The sequence below is a fragment of the Euphorbia lathyris genome, chromosome 7 (assembly GCF_963576675.1).
Source record: "Euphorbia lathyris chromosome 7, ddEupLath1.1, whole genome shotgun sequence".
Taxonomy (NCBI): Eukaryota; Viridiplantae; Streptophyta; class Magnoliopsida; order Malpighiales; family Euphorbiaceae; genus Euphorbia; species Euphorbia lathyris.
Window position 1 is genome coordinate 34,464,011 of NC_088916.1, and position 10,921 is coordinate 34,474,931.

A 10,921-nucleotide genomic window follows, 5' to 3' on the forward strand; every position below is an offset into this window, starting at 1 on the left:
TCTGCTGTTCATACCCTAGAGTCATCTCTGTTAAGGATCGTGTTACAACAGGATCAAAGCGTCACATTCAGTAATCCAGAATGACCAATTAACATTCCTTTGAGTCTGAGGATTATTTATACCTATTAATACCAATGAGATGAACAGGTGACAAGGATGAATCTACCCATCCTGTTATCTCAAGTCAGGTCCCCAATCCTAATGAACTACTTTTCATCGGATCCATGTAACTGTCCAGATATCTATATATATGAAGCTTGTGAGATCAGCTTTCTGTCGGACAGAAGACATTGTTACATGCAAGTCTCAATAGTGATATGTCAATCCTAAACATATTACTTGACTTGGGGTGGTTTTAAGTTTATTAGTTTATTACAAAGTTTCGTCTCACTTCATGCTTGTATGAACACTTTATAATCACTTTAAACAAACTTATGGATTTCCTTTTATTAGACTTTATTTAGTGTTTAAAAGGGTTTTCCTTTATATAGTTATAAAACATATATCTCATTAAAACAAATGATATAAAGAACACTTCATTCACATTAAGTTTGTATCCTATAACAATTGTCTTATAGGACACTAAACCCCAACATACTCCCACTTGGACTAAAGCCAATTGTTTCTGTAACTTATCCCAGTAAAAGTTAGATGACGATCATGTACTTTCTGGGTTAAGGGCTTTGTCAACGGATCTGCAACGTTGTCCTCTGTAGGTACTCTTTCTATTCTCACATCTCCTCTTGCCACAATTTCTCTTATAATGTGGTATCGCTTTAGGTAATGCTTGGATGCATTATGAGACCGTGGTTCCTTTGCTTGCGCAATAGCTCCATTGTTATCACAGTAAAGTGTAATGGGATTTACAATGTCAGGCACCACACCAAGTTCAGTAATGAACTTCCTAATCCAAACCGCTTCCTTTGCTGCTTCCGCAGCAGCGATATACTCTGACTCGGTCGTAGAGAAAGCTAAGTTTCCTTGCTTGGAACTCTTCCAGCTGACCGCGCCCCCATTCAAGATAAACAGGTATCCTGATTGGGATTTAAAATCGTTCTCATCTGTGAGATGACTTGCATCTGAAAATCCTTCTATTTTTAGATCCCCTTCTCCGTACACTAGAAACATATCTTTAGTTCTTCTCAAGTACTTAAGAATGTTTTTTACGGAAATCCAGTGCTCGTCTCCCGGATTTCCTTAGTAACGACTCGTTATACTTAACGCGAACGCTACGTCAGGTCTAGTGCATAACATAGCATACATAATCGAACCGATTGCGCTGGCGTACGGGACTACAACCATGCGCTTCTTATCATCATCGGTTTTAGGACATTGATGATCGTTTAACTTTACTCCATGTAGCATGGGTAAGTTACCTCGTTTCGATTCAAGCATGCTAAACCGCTTTAGCACCTTTTCGATGTATGTAGCCTGTGAAAGACCAAGCAGTCTTCTTGATCTATCTCTGTAGATCTTTATACCAAGTATATAAGTTGCTTCACCGAGGTCTTTCATTGAGAAGTTACCAGATAACCAAACTTTTACCGACTGTAGTAGAGCTACGTCATTTCCCATTAATAATATATCGTCCACATATAATATCAGAAATGCTATAGAGCTCCCACTTGCTTTCTTGTAAATGCAAGCTTCTTCGCAATTTTGTTCAAAACCAAATTGTTTTATGGTTTCGTCAAAACGCTTGTTCCAGCTTCTAGATGCTTGCTTGAGTCCATAAATGGATCTCTGAAGTTTGCAAACCTTGTTTGCATCCTTTGATATGAAACCTTCAGGTTGCATCATATATACATCCTAAAGCAGGTTTCCGTTTAGGAAAGCTGATTTCACATCCATTTGCCAAATCTCGTAATCATAGTGAGCGGCAATAGCAAGCATTATTCTGATTGATTTGGACATAGCCACATGAGAGAAAGTTTCATCATAATCAATTCCTTGCTTCTGACGATATCCTTTCGCTACTAACCTAGCTTTGTAGGTGCTAACCTTTCCATCCATGTCAGTCTTCTTTTTGAAGATCCACCTGCACCCAATGGGTTTTATCCCTTCGGGTGGATCAACCAAAGTCCACACTTGGTTGGTGTACATGGAATCCATCTCAGAATCCATGGCTTCAAGCCATGCTTTAGAATCTGGACTGGTAAGAGCCTCTTCGTAGTTTTCGGGTTCGTCGTCTAACACGGGAACCTCATTATTATCTCCCACTAGAAAACCATATCTAATAGGGAGTTCACGAACTCTTTGTGATCTATGAAGGGGTGGCACTTGAGTCTCATCTAATGGGACTACATCGGGTTCCTCGACCTCTTCTGTTGTTTCAGTTGGTGTTTCTTGTTCTTGAACTTCATCAAGTTCAATTATGCTTCCCTTTTTTGTGTCTTCGAGAAACTCTTTCTCTAAGAAGGTTGTGTGCTTGGATACTATTACTTTCTGATCATCTGGATGATAGAAGTAATATCCCATAGTTTCCTTAGGGTATCCTACGAAGAAACATTTATCAGATTTAGAATCTAGTTTGTCGGACGCAATGTGTTTGACATATGCTGAACAACCCCATACTCTCATGAATGAGAACACGGGTTTCCTACCAACGAACAATTCATATGGTGTGGAACTAGTGGATTTAGTTGGTACTCGATTTAGGGTGAAGAGGGCGGTTTCTAAGGTATAGCCCCAGAATGTCTTTGGAAGTAATGCTATGCTCATCATGGATCGTACCATATCTAGTAGGGTACGGTTCCTCCTCTCGGATACACCATTGTGTTGTGGTGTATAGGGAGGTGTCCATTGTGAGCATATCCCACATTCAGTTAGATAATTCAGAAAATCATCTGAAAGATATTCGCCACCTCGATCGGATCGAAGTGTCTATATTTTCTTTCCTAAGTGATTTTCTACTTCATTCTTGAAGCATTTGAATTTCTCAAAAGCTTCAGACTTGTGCTTCATCAAGTACATATAACCATATCGGGTATGGTCATCTATGAAGCTTATGAAGTATCTGAATCCTCCTCTTGCTTTGACTGACATAGGACCACATACATCCGAATGAATGAGTCCTAGAGTGTCTGATACACGTTCACCTTTATTGCTAAAGGGATGTCTTTGTCATTTTACCTTTTAAACATGCTTCACATGTTTCCAATGATTCAGGATCAATTGAATTTATAAGCCCATCTTGATGTAGCTTAAGCATGCGTCTTTTGTTTATATGGCCTAAACGACAATGCCACAAGTAAGTTGAATTATCTAGCTTATGTCTTTTGGTATCAATTGCGAAAACAGAAATTTTGTCATCTAACACATAAATTTTGTGATATTCCTGAAAAATAGAAAATCGAATCTCTATAAAAATCGCAATGTTTGTCTTTTATTGAAATATGAAAACTGTCGTCAACAAGACGACTAATAGAAATAATGTTACGAGACATTTGTGGAACGTATAAACAGTTCTTTAATTCTATTACAAGCCCAGAGGGCAAATTTAAAACATAATCTCCAATTGTGAGGGCGACAACTCTTGCTCCATTTCCTACTCGCAAGTTTATGCTTCCTTTCTTTAATTCCTTAGTCCGATTTAGTTCCTGCATATTTGTACAAATATGAGATCCGCATCCGGTATCAAGTACACAAGATTCAGACTGTGAAATTGTATTTATTTCAATATAAAACATACCAGATGTTGAAGCACTGCCTTTTCCCTTCTTGAGGGAGGCTAGGTACTTCTTGCAGTTCCTTTTCCAATGCTCGTCTTTACCACAGAAGTGGCACTCTCCTTTGGGCTTCTTCACTTCCTTTCTCTTAGCTCTAGTGGGCATGGCTCCCTTGCCTTTCATGGGATATTTAGGATTGGGAAAGTTCCCTTTCCTTTTCTTTGATCCCTCTATGACAAGAGCTGATATTGCCTTGTCCTTTTTCATATCGGGCTCAACTGACTTGAGCATATTTGCAAGCTCTTCAAGAGAGGTTTGCAAGTCATTCATCTGATAGTTCATGATGAATTGTGAATAACTCTTTGGGAGGGATTAAAGAATTAAGTTTATGCTTAGTTCGTTATCCATCGCGAATCCAATACTAGAAAGTTTGGTAATATAGCCAATCATCTTGACACAATGTGTCATCACAGATGTGCCCTCTTGCATCCTGCTACGATATAGTAACTTGGATATCTCGTAGCGTTCGCACCTAGTCTGTTTCCCAAACAGTTCCTTAAGGTGCATGATGATGGAATAGGCATCCATTTCCTCATGTTGCCTTTGTAATTCCGGTGTCATCGATGCAAGTATGATGCATCCCGCATGATCATCATCAGTTTTGTGCTTCTAGTAAGCATCAATTTCTTCGATGGGAGCATCATCAGCAGTGATAGGGGGTATCGATGTATCAAGTACATACCCTATCTTATCGAACTTCAAAACAATTTTGAGGTTACGAAACCAGTCGGTGAAGTTTGAACCGTTCAACTTGTTATCGGTAAGAATGTTTTGCAGATTGGTTTTAGTCATGATTTTAAGAGTGTTTAATTAAACCTGAGAGTGAGAAAAAGTAAACGTATGTTATTCATTTGCTTTAAAGTATACCAATCTAAAATTATAGGCCTTTTAGTTTATTTTAGATTGCTCCCACTATTTTGCCAAATTAATAGCCCTCCATGTTAATTCGAAGAATTTCACAAATCCTTTAGTGAGCTAGGATCCTAACTCCTGAGATTTCGCCTTGAATTTGCTCAACAAGCTAGTCTCATTCGTTAGGTAGATTCATGTAATCAATCACATCTTTAATGTGATTCCTAGGTTATTGGGTTACTAACCACATTAGTAACTAATATGATATTCACATTAATCCCAACCATATTGCCCATTAGTTTATGACAACATGAGTTTGCTCATCCAATTATCATAATCTAATTTAAGTATTACCCCATATTCATGAAAAGTGATTTTCGATAATTCAGGTGTTATCGTAAGACCCCGAGCTTGAGTTGGCTCAACAACCCAAAGGCCCCCAGTACTGCCGGCTGAATTATAATATTAGGGAGGGGCAACCGATTTTAATAACTCATTTATTTACTTAACTTTTTAATGAGGGATTTTATTTTAGGTCTCATAATCTAACTTAGTCTTGATTTGCTTTAGCATACATCAGACACATACATTGGCGTTATGGACATATCATCTAAATTATTCTGTCGAGCCAGAGACGGAATAAAAGGGGCAAACCTAAGGAAATACTAACTATTACATATTTCTCTTTAGGTCCTCCGTCTTCTCCATGGCATTTTGAAATTACATATTAATTTCTATACTACTAAAGAAAACTTCAATTAAATTGAAGGGAATTAGATGAGAGGAGAAATTACAATAGATAGTAGAAAGGCAGGACTCGCAGACCATATTTCAAAAATACCAAAAGACTAAAAGAGGGTCCAAATATGTCCATAACTCCAAACACACATAGACTCAATTAAATAAATTTAATTGGTTGATTACATAAAATACTTATGTAATATTTAGGTTAATCACATTAACTCATCAAATTAACTTTCATCCAATTTTACTTCTAACAGTTTCGTATCCTTTTATATTAAACTTTTAGATTAATATAACTATAACAAAACTTTAATTATGCACGTCCCAATTATTTTGATTTTAATTCATTTAAAACTTTTTGATTTACAAATAGGTAAAACAAACTTTTAAATAAATTTTCATTCGATAATCAAAACAGAAAACTATTAATTTCTGAAACATATATATATATATATATATAACTAATTTTAAACGATTTAAAATCAAGTGGGTCTCGGGCCGGGCCCGAGATTGGGCTGCTGCCGTTTGGCAGTAGCCCTAGGCGTCTGATTCGCCGCTGCCTTGCGGCAGCGGCGGCCAGGCGCCGCGCGCAGTTGCTGTCGCGCGGCAGCAACCGCGCGACAGTAGTCGGGTCGCGCCGTAAGGCACGACCCGAGCTGCTGCAATAATTTTTTTATGAATATATATATATATATATATATATATATATCAGTTTTAAAACGGTTTTAAAACGATTTTCAGAAAATAAGAAAAACTATTATAGATTTTCCGTTTTATCTTTTAGAATAAATAAAACTGATTTTATCAATCTAACCATAAAACTAATAGATTTTGTTATAATGATTATCAACCAAAATTATTAGGAACATGTGCATAATTTATTTTAATTAACAATTAATTAAAACTTATTTATCTTTTAGAACTAATTAATCAAAACAGTTTTGTTAATTAACCTAACTATAAATATTTATTCAACCTGATTGAAAAACTTCTAAATTTTCATATATGAAATAACGGATTTAACGCAGGCTCTGATACCACTGAAGAAAAATAGGCTAACGTATAGCAGCGAAAATATAAAAAATTTAACCTATTTCCATTAACCCCAAGATCCGTTAATCGTTATTTCATATAAAGAGGGATAAAAGAAATACCTTTCAGAAGTTCTATCCACCGTTGCAAACGAAGTGTCCACAACTCTTACTTCGAGTTCCCGAGCACAAAACAAAACAATGGAAGATCAAGTTAGAATCAAATGTTTAAAACAACCAAAGTAGATTGTCTCTAATTAATCAACACAAGATCAAGGATAAAGAGAAAGAGATGAAAATCAATTGAACGGAGGAAGCGGTGGAAAATCTCGTCCTCGAGCTAGGGGTCGAAATTCTCTCTCTTGCTTTAGGGTAGGAATTCAAAATTCTCTAGGGGTGGATTTCGAAAACCCCTATAGGGGGTATTGATAATCTCTCTTGTATCTAATCCTTAGTTAGATAGAATTAGGTTATTGAATAAGAATTTAATTCGGAATAGAATTCTTAATTATTATCTATTAATATATCTAAATATAAAAGATAATAATAATAATAACCTTATTGGATAATAATAGGAGTAATATAATCTAATTAAAACTCCTAACTTATTTATCCTTTAATTAATTTAATTCATAATCCTAATCTAATTAGGATTTGATAAAATCAAACTAATTTATTTATGTATTTACATACATAAATCACCCCCATAGTAATTGGGCCTTATTGGGCTCCGTTGGGCTTCCGTTAATTAATTAACATCTGTCTCTCTTTTGGGTTCCAAGTCTTATGTGTGACCCATTAGGTTCTTATTGCTTCTAGCCGTATGCAACTTATTAAATTACTTTTCAAAGAATTATATTTAATCTTTGCATAACGGAATGATGTACAAAGTATGTGATTAGCAAGTCCGTAATTATTCCCCTGGAGCTATAAGAAGACATGTTGATTCTGTCATTGACCTTTCCGTATTAGTTACGGTATAATTTGATCCTTTATAAACTACGTCCTTGAACTGAATCTTATGACTATGGATAATGTCAAGTCACATATAGCGAGACGTTCGTTTTACTTGTCTAGGCCGAGTCAACTCCAATTAGATAGGTTAAGAGAAATCCGTATTTCAATCTTAAGCTATCACCTTGCAAGGATTTAGAGTCAAGACTTCCACAAGCGATCCATGGACATATCTCCCATTTATCGGGAGTGATAAATGCTCAATCCAATGTATAACGATCCCGCAATCACCTCCTGTGATATCCAACCTCTGCTGTTCACACCCCAGAGTCATCTCTACTAAGGATCGTGTTACAACAGGATCAAAGCGTCACATTCAGTAATCCATAATGACCAATTAACATTCCTTTGAGTCTGAGGATTATTTATACCTATTAATACCAATGAGATGAACAGGTGACAAGGATGAATCTACCCATCCTGTTATCTCAAGTTGGGTCCCCAATCCTAATGAACTACTTTTCATCGGATCCATGTAACTGTCCAGATATCTATATATATGAAGCTTGTGAGATCAGCTTTTTGTCAGACAGAAGACATTGTTACATGCAAGTCTCAATAGTGATATGTCAATCCTAAACATATTACTTAACTTGGGGTGGTTTTAAGTTTATTAGTTTATTACAAAGTTTCGTCTCACTTCATGCTTGTATGAACACTTTATAATCACTTTAAACAAACTTACGGATTTCCTTTTATTAGACTTTATTTAGTGTTTAAAAAGGTTTGCCTTTATATAGTTATAAAACATATATCTCATTAAAACAAATGATATGAAGAACACTTCATTTACATTAAGTTTGTATGCTAGAACAATTGTCTTATAGGACACTAAACCCCAACACCTAGGACTTAAAGACGGACCTTGAACAATCCTCGGTGGGCGAAGCTTCAGAAGTTCTTCAATGGAGGTTGAAGGAGATGGAGGAGGTGGAGAGGATTCTTCAAGGGTGGAAGCTAAGGAAAATTACAAATAATGAAAGATATCTAATTTACAATATGAAAGTCATATTCATAGTCACGGTTCATGCCCTCTTTTTGACCTAATTCGTTTCCATTTGCAGGTGGGAAGACGTGGGGTCGATTGTGGCATTGTGGGATCGGGAATCAGTAAAAAGACTGATTCCCGAGGCACAGCTCGACGAGAGCTGGCCTATAGAGGCCAGCTCAACGCGAGCTGGCATGGCCAGCTCACCCGAGCAGGCCCCTGAGGGCCAACTCGGCGAGTTGGCATAGCCAGTTCACTGATCTGGCCCAAAAATGCCATTTCGATGAGCGGGAATGCCCAGAACTACTTGTGCGACTGCCGGATGTCCCGAAATGCAATTTTCGCCCGAGCTTGTTCCTGTTTTAACCTGCACACACACGTAAACTCCAAATAACATTAGTTCCGATGCCAAATTGATCCGCCAATCGCTTGTTTTGAGTAAACACTCCGTATGGTGCGACTTTTGGCGGATCAATTAGCCATAAAAGATAATTGAATTTTAACGTACATGCTAATTTGGCCATATTTGCCTAAAATGATCAGAAAACGAGCTTAAACAACCAAAAGTAAATAGAACATATACAATTTCTAATTAACTCACATAAAAGCATATAAATGCGAGAATTGATCGCTTATTCGTAAAAACTACGCTACAAACCGTCCTAAAACCGTACCTAAAGATAGGGGGTTTTGACCCCTATCAAACCTCACAACACAATGGTGTATCCGAAAGGAGAAACCGTACCTTATTGGATATGGTATGATCCATGATGAGCACATCATTACTTCCAAAGATGTTATGGGGCTATGCCTTAGAAACTGCCCTTTTTACCCTAAACCGAGTACCCACCAAATCCGCTAATTCCACACCACATGAATTCTTCATTGGTAGGAAACCTGATTTCTCTTTTATGAGAATTTGGGGTTGTTAAGCATTTGTCAAACGTATAGCATCAGATAAACTAGATACTAAATCTGATAAGTGTTTCTTTATAGGATACCCTAAGGAAACTATAGGGTATTACTTCTATCATCCAGATGATCAGAAAGTAATAATATCCAAACATGCAGTGTTTCTAGAGAAAGAGTTTCTTGAAGAAACACAAACGGGAAGCATGATTGAACTTGAGGAAGTTCAAAAGGAAACACCAACTGAAACAACAGAGGCGATTGAGGAACTCAAGGCAGTCCCATTAGATAAGACTCAAGTGCCATTACCTACTCGTAGATCACAAAGAGTTCGTGAACTCCCAGATAGATATGGTTTTCTAGTGGGAGATGATGAAGAGGTTCCCGTGTTAGACGACGAACCCGAGAACTACAAAGAGGCTCTTACAAGTCCAGATTCCAAAGCATGACTTGATGACTCTAGAGTGTGTGCGGGCAAGCGTTGGGTATCACATGAAGTAATTGCAGGATAGTTAATATTGGATTGAGCATTTGTCACTCCTGATAGATGGGAAATACATCCAAGGATCGCTTGTGGAAGACTTGACTCTAAATCCTTGCAAGGTGATAACTTAAGACTTGAAATAGAGATTTCACTTAACCTATCTATTCAGAGTTAACTCGGCCTGTACAAGTAAAATGAACGTCTCGCTATATGTGACTTGACATAATCCATAGTCATAAGATTCTGTTCAAGGATGTAGTTGATAAAGGATCAAATTATACTGTAACTAATACGGAAAGGTCAGCGGCGGAATCAACCTGTCTTCTTATAACTCTGGGGGAATGTTTACGGTTTTGCCTATCACAGTCCTCGCACTCATTCCATTATACAAAGATTAAATGTAATTTTAGGAAATTAATTTAATGATTGTATACGGCTAGTAGTAATAAGAACTTAAGGGTCACACATAAGACTTGGAACCAAAAAGATGAATAAATGTTAATTAATAGATGGAAGCCCAATATAGTCCATAAAGGCCCAAATAATGAAGGGGGGCAATATATATATATATATATATATATATATATATATATATATATATGTGTGTGTGTGTGTGTGTGGGAATTAATTTATTTTAGACAATTATGATTAAATTATAATTGTGGTTAAATTAATTATGGGATAATTAAGTTAGAAGGTTTGAAGTGGTTAAATTGCTTCTATCAAACAACTTAATGTTATGTTTATATTTAGAATAAAACTCTAAAGAAGTTATCTAAAAACTATAGATAATATTTATGGAGTATTTATTTAGAATAAAACTCTAAAGAAGTAACCTAATTCTATCTAACTAGGGTTTAGATACAAGAGGCTATTTATATCCCCCCTTATAGTTGAATTGTGCTCAATCCCTAATAGAGAGAGAAATTCGACCCCTACCGCAGAGGACCGAATTTCCACCGCTTGCCTCCATTCAATTGATTTCATCTCTTTCTCTTTATCCTTGATCTTATGTTGATTTGTTAGAGGCAATCTATTTTGGTTGCTATTCATTGGTTGAGATTCTAACTTGTTTGATCTTGTCTTTTGGTTTGTGCTCGTGAACTCAGAATTAGAGTTGAGGGCAATTCGCTAGCAACAGTAGATAGTTCTTCTAAAAGGTATTTCCTTC